General features: G+C 40.9%; 1 pseudogene; it reads left to right on the top strand.

Annotated features, from left to right (window-relative positions):
- Positions 1-5,136: 5,136 nt before the first annotated feature.
- Positions 5,137-5,255, top strand: LOC133513869 (5S ribosomal RNA; annotated as a pseudogene).
- Positions 5,256-6,404: the final 1,149 nt, after the last annotated feature.

Raw genomic sequence — 6,404 nt, 5'->3', positions numbered from 1 at the left:
CATTTAATTTGAACGGCTGAACTTGAATAATTGCATTTAAAAAAATAATTTCAGTAATGTATTTTGACTTTGTATTTAATTTAAAACATTGCTTGAATGTGAATAATATATTTTGAAATTTAAATTACTATTATGGAACAGAACTCCAATAAACTTGAAATAAATGACGACTGTTTGAAAGCAATTTTATTTGTGCATTTCATACACAAGATAACTTAATGTTATACAAATTACACAATTCAGTTTTTCAGTCCAACTTTTCAAATTAAATAATACTGTACAGTTATATATATTATTATATATTATTCGAATTCAGTTTTTAATGCAATTACAGTATTTGTTTAGCTATTCAAAATCTAATGTAAATGATTCAGATTCAGTTCCTGGTGCCACATGTTTCAGCCTATACCACTCAGTCTAACGAGTTTTAACACAAGCAAAACATCTACTGTATACTGCATTAGGGATCCTATTCTTCAACTCCATACTTTTCCATTTGCGACTTGGAAAATAAATTAGTCAATAGCTTGGTTCATTGAGAGACCCCAAAAGATCTGCTGAAACACAATACAACAGTATTGTTTTGACATTTGTGATCATGTTGCGGTAAACAGCTGACTTTTGTGCAGCCAGCATGGGATTTATTCCCACTCAGTGACAGGTGTGTATGAATGCTTGTTTGTTTGGGCCCTGCCACTGACTGTCGACCAGTTCAAACTGTAATCTGACTGTGAACAGAATCAGCGGCAGACAATGGATGAGTGAAGTTCTAAGTGCTGTTGGTTCACTGCAAGAGGAATATGACGGTGGGTTCAAATACGGGCCCACATTAGAGTTTCCTCCATCAGTCCCTAACAGTCGACACTTTATATTAACTGCAATCACCAAGATATAACAGTTGTAACTTCAACAATGATGATAGTGGGTTAGCTTTCTAATACTGGTGAGAAGATTGATCTAAATATCGATAATGTTGATGCCTTGTCAGTGTTGGTATCGGATCGATCCTAGAGTGATGAGTTTGATACCTTTGCCTCAGTTTCGCTCTTGAATGCAATGTGGCAGTTATGTGAAAGAAGTGACAGGCAGGTCGCTGGACTCGCCGCTTCTGTTTTGGCGCGCTGCAGGCACACTTTTGCTCCTCCTCCTCCTCCCTCTTGCGTTTCGATATTGTGGTGTCACATGACCGAACGGCAAAGCAAACAAGCCGCAAGCTCGGGTCTGCCCGCCTACCAGCGCACAAATACGTCCACAGAGACAGGGAGCATAAGAATGGCAGAGAGGAGAAGTACAGCGTGGATATATTTTTAGGCCAAAAATGAGAGAACTGAAAGGTAAATAACTTGTAAAAAGGCTTTACATAACAGTTGTTGTGCTATAAATTTATACAAGCACATGAAAAAACATGCAAAAGACAGAACCTGTCAAAGAAAACATCAAAACAAAAGTATATTTCTGTATTAAAATATTTTGTATTTACGGATGAACCTTTGTCTCGGGGTTCTTTTGTGGGTTTTACGTATTAAATAAAAACAAAAACAAACATTACACAAACATTTAAGGGTCATGCAAATTAGGATTTAGCAATTTGATGATGCATATACGGTGGCACTTTGGGGCGGCTGTAAAGCGTTGGCCTCACAGTTCTGAAGACTCGGGTTCAGTCCCAGCCCCACCTGTATGGAGTTATTGCATTTTCTCCCTATGCCTGCATGGGTTTTCTCTGGGCACTCCCGTTTCTTTCCACATCCCAAAAACATGCAACACTAACTGGACACTCTAAATTGCCCCGAGGTGCGACTGTTGTCCTTCTCCATGTGCCCTGCGATTGGCTGGCAACCAGTTCAGGGTAGACCCCGCCTCCTGCCTGTTGACAGCTGAGATATGCTCCAGTACTCCCGTGACCCTTGTGAGGATAAGCGGCAAATAAAATGGATGGATGGATGGATGGATGATGCATATACCTTAATTATCGCAAAGTATGAGTATTGGCAAAACTGAAACAGTATATATCTGGTATCAAATCGATACCAAAGTAACACGACTACTGTACTTTTAAACATTCCTTTCACACACATAAAAATAAATGAATCACTGTCTAACAGAATAAATGAAACACTAACTGGATAGTTTTACCTTACATAGTTCAAGTGACAATTTAGATTTTGTATTGATGTGGTACAATTGTTATATGTGTGAAGACAGTGTAAATAGAATAAAAATCATACAATTTAATATCTTAACAATGGAAAATGGTGTCTTCTAAATATGAATACAAATCTGTGGTTTGGGGTATGTGGTAATGTGAGTGTGGTGTAAATGCATGCAACAGCTAACACCCTGCCAATATGTCTTAGAATTACATGTAGTAACGTTTACACCCCCATGTCTGCTCAAACAGCACAAATTCATTCATTCCATTTTAAAATACCGTTTATCCTCTCTTGGTCCACAATGAGCTGGACTTTGGGCGAGAGGTGGGGTGGACCCTGGACTGCTTGCCAGCCAATTGCAGAGCAACATGAATAAACACATTCAAAATATATGTCTTACTTAGTGGTTATTTTTCTGTTATTGCTCCATGTTGAGACTTGTAGAGTTATTTATGTGGTGCAAACTGGGCTTCTGCTGTTTTATGTTCTATCAAATTAATCTGTATCTTGAAATCTGCATGCAAGATATTTGGACATAAAGAGTTACTGATGGTGTAGTGGTACACACGCCTGGCCTTGGTGCGTGGGGACAAGTGGATTGGATAATGGATGGATAGTTGGGTATCAAAATTTAATTGGATTTTGCCACTGTAAAGCCTTTTAACAACAAGCATGTATGGGGTAATCCGAGAGGTTTAAGGCCTTTGCACACAAGACTTGTTCAGCGTGAAAGGTCTGCAGGGCACCCTGCAAGGACAACCATGCCCATATTTAGAAGTGCTGGCATAGCCTACAAGGAAGTAGGGAGGCTTTCTCTCAATGACGTTGAATAAAAACTGGACTGCGCACAGGCCCCTTTCACGTGGTCAACTCCCGGTCAGGGCAAAACATTGCTTTGTGTACTATTTCACGTGAAAGTTGACGTCCTTTGACATCCTTACAATTGTACATTGTGAAATATAATAACATCGAATTTATTTGGAATACGTTAGGTTTAGCTTTTTTGTTGCACTGTTGGCTGACAAAACCGTGCAGGCGGTCTCAAAGAAGTAACTTTTCACCGGTAAGTGTGTTTCAGCTTAATCTTCACAATATAATATATTTATCGCATTGTTTTCCATCACAATGTGTGCATGTTTACCGTACTATTTGCCCTGACCAGAAGTCAGAGCCTGTTGACCAATAGTGGAACCAGTGATGGAGTCAGAGTGCGCAGTCCAGTTTTTATTGTCTTCGCGTTCCCTGCTTTTCGATAAATAGACTGGACCTTGGCAATTACTGTATGTATTTATCATTGGTTTTGCTTATTTTAAGGGGGAGTTGGAGACAAGGAGCAGCAAAAAAAAAAATGAGAAAGGGAATGGATGAAACGCATACTAATTTCACAGCAGCATCTTGTAAGGTTCAAGTTCCTACGTGAGCTATAGTTTCCAGAAAGAGTACTTTAAGATGTACTTTGAGGCTGAGCAGGGAGCTGAAAGCCCTCTGCTAGGATGTCTTAATATATCCTTTTTCTACTGTCCCAATTCTCGGGACATTGGGACTTTTTAATCTTTTCATGAATTCCTCCATATTCCCCATGACGTTTACAGTACAAATCCACTAAAATAGCACTTAGAAATCACTTCACCAGCCCCTCACCTATCAGAAGCACTTTCTCACATCACCGCAACGATGCTCTCGAATTGAATTATATTCTGTTCAAGGATGCATTGTGGCATATCGCTACATGATATTCCATAGTTTAAATTCTGACGAGAATCGAAAGAACGTCAAAAAGAATTGACCCTAAACTACAGTGCCCTGAAAAAGTATTTGCTCTCCTCCCAATTTCTTTTCACACACAAAGCCTGTCAGTTCGTGCCCGCAAACTCAAGTACTCTTTGTATCATGCAGCAGGACAGCAATCCGAAACATATCGGCAAGTCCACCTCTGGATGGCTCAAAAAAAAAAGGTTAGGTTTTGGTGTGGCCAAGTCAAAGTTTACAATTCTGCAAAGAAAAGTGGGACACATTTCCTCCAGAGCGATGTGAAAGACTCATCACCAATTATTGCAAACCCTTGATTTCAGTTATTGCTGCCAAGCGTGCCACAATCCGTTATTACGTTCTGGCGGCATTGTCCTTTTCACAGAGGGTCAGAAAGGTTTGGATTGTTTTTGTGCCTTAATATATTTAATTGTCATTGGAAAACTGCATTTAGTTTCCTTGGGTTGCCTCTGAGTGACATTAAACTTGGTTTGAGGATTTTAAACTTTCGGGTGTGATAGATATGCAAAAAAAAAAAAATCCAAAACAACAAAAAATAGGAGAGGGACAAGTAGCTTTTCATGTCACTGTATCACTAAATATAAAATGTGAAATAAGTGCTTGGTGCTACAGTACCGTTTTAACTGTAGTCTCGCAGGAACTGCCTTCACAACAGCGGAGCATAAACCACTATGAACAGCAAATTGACCGCACCCAGGACATTCTGAAAACTGTAATTCAGGGGCTTCTAAGATCCATTCATCCATTTTCTTAGCCGCTTATCCTCACAAGGGTCATGGAGAGTGCTGAAGCCTATTCCAGCTGTCAACAGGCAGGAGGTGGGGTACACTCCGAACTAGGTGCCAGCCAATCACAGATCACATAGAGACACACAACCACCCGCATTCAAACTCACACCTCGGGGCAATTTAGTCTTCAATGAATGCAAGCTTTTGGGAAGTGGGAGAAAACCCATGTTGGCACGGGGAGAACATGCACACCGTACATAAGTGGGCAGGGATTTCAGCCCCAGTCCTCAGAATTATGATTCTTGTTAAAATCTCGACAAAATTCCAAAATTGTCATGTCATAAAAGAAAACATTGAGATATTGCAAGCATTTTTCAATAATCCTTTACCCTTGATTTCTGAGTCGAAAACTAGTTCCTAAATTTGATGTGTAAAGATGATGAGGCAATTAAAGTTTTTTTTGGTTTCAGTCATTGTGGCCCCGGGCTTATAGCCGTGCTACCCTGAGAACGCCCAATCTCGTCAGACCTCGGAAGCTAAGCGGGTTTGGCCCTGGTTAGTACTTGAATGGGAGTCTGCCTGGGAATACCAGGAGCTATAAGCTTCTCTCCCTGACTAAATGCAGAGGGGTTGCATCAGGAAGGGCATCCGGGGTAAAAACTGTGCCAAAAAAATAAGCGTTCATCTAAGATGACACGCTGTGGCGACCCTTGATGGGGCAAGCCGAAAGGAAAAGAAGAAGTCATAATGGCCTTCTGAGGGAAACCGTAACTACAACGACAAAAATGGAGTGACAAAATTGGCTGCAGTAAAAAATGGTGACTAACCAGTCTTCCACTTGAGTATGAATGGTTGTCTGTTTTTATGTGCCCTGCAATTGGCTGGCAACCAGTTGATGGTGTACCCCGCCAACTGCCCAATGATAGCTGGGATAGGCTGCAGCACTCCTGCGACCCTCGTGAGGATAAGCAGCTCAGAACATGGATGGATGGAGGAATAGATACCTTCTTCTTTTCTACCTGTACAGCATCCTTCGTTAACGAATATATTCAGCATGTAAATAAAGGAAAACACAGCACTGGGGCATTGTGAGAATCAGCAAATGTCTAGAGCCACCGCCAGACAGCTTATATGACTGTCAAATGGAGAACATTCTCTTCATTTAGAAGTTTGAACCCATGATCATTGCTGTCACGAGACTTCAATATATGCTTGCAGTGCAACTGTGCAAGTGAGTGTCTCTGGGAATTCACGGCATGCAAGACAAGCAGACATTGCATCATCATCCCTACTATTTGATTTTCCTGAGGCACTTTTTTTTTCACCAAGACTCGTTAGATGCACATGTATGTGTTTTTAATGCTCAATTCGGAGCATTACCCATTACCATTACCTACATGTGACAACAAACATCTCTCTTAATATTTAAGAATATAAATGGGAGGTTTGCTGTACTGAATGTGATCTACGTTGAAACTTGATTGTTGGATTTTCCACTCACCCCAGAAAAGGGCTGGATTGATCTACCCCCAGGGGGGTTGCACACTTTGTATTGCTCAGTAATGCTTCCCCAGCTGCTTAAACGGTAATATGAATTTGTCAAGCACAGAGCTCCGAATTCAATCAAAATACACAACTGAGGTGTTGTCACTCCTGTCTGTCGACTCATCCAGCTGCAGTGAAAAGCACCTGCAGTCTGCACAACTGTCAAGGCGCAGGAGGTGGGGTACACCCTGAGCTGGTTGCCAGCCAA

This window comes from Syngnathoides biaculeatus, chromosome 15 (assembly GCF_019802595.1).
Source record: "Syngnathoides biaculeatus isolate LvHL_M chromosome 15, ASM1980259v1, whole genome shotgun sequence".
NCBI classification, from domain to species: Eukaryota; Metazoa; Chordata; class Actinopteri; order Syngnathiformes; family Syngnathidae; genus Syngnathoides; species Syngnathoides biaculeatus.
This window is presented reverse-complemented; position numbering and strand designations above follow the sequence as displayed.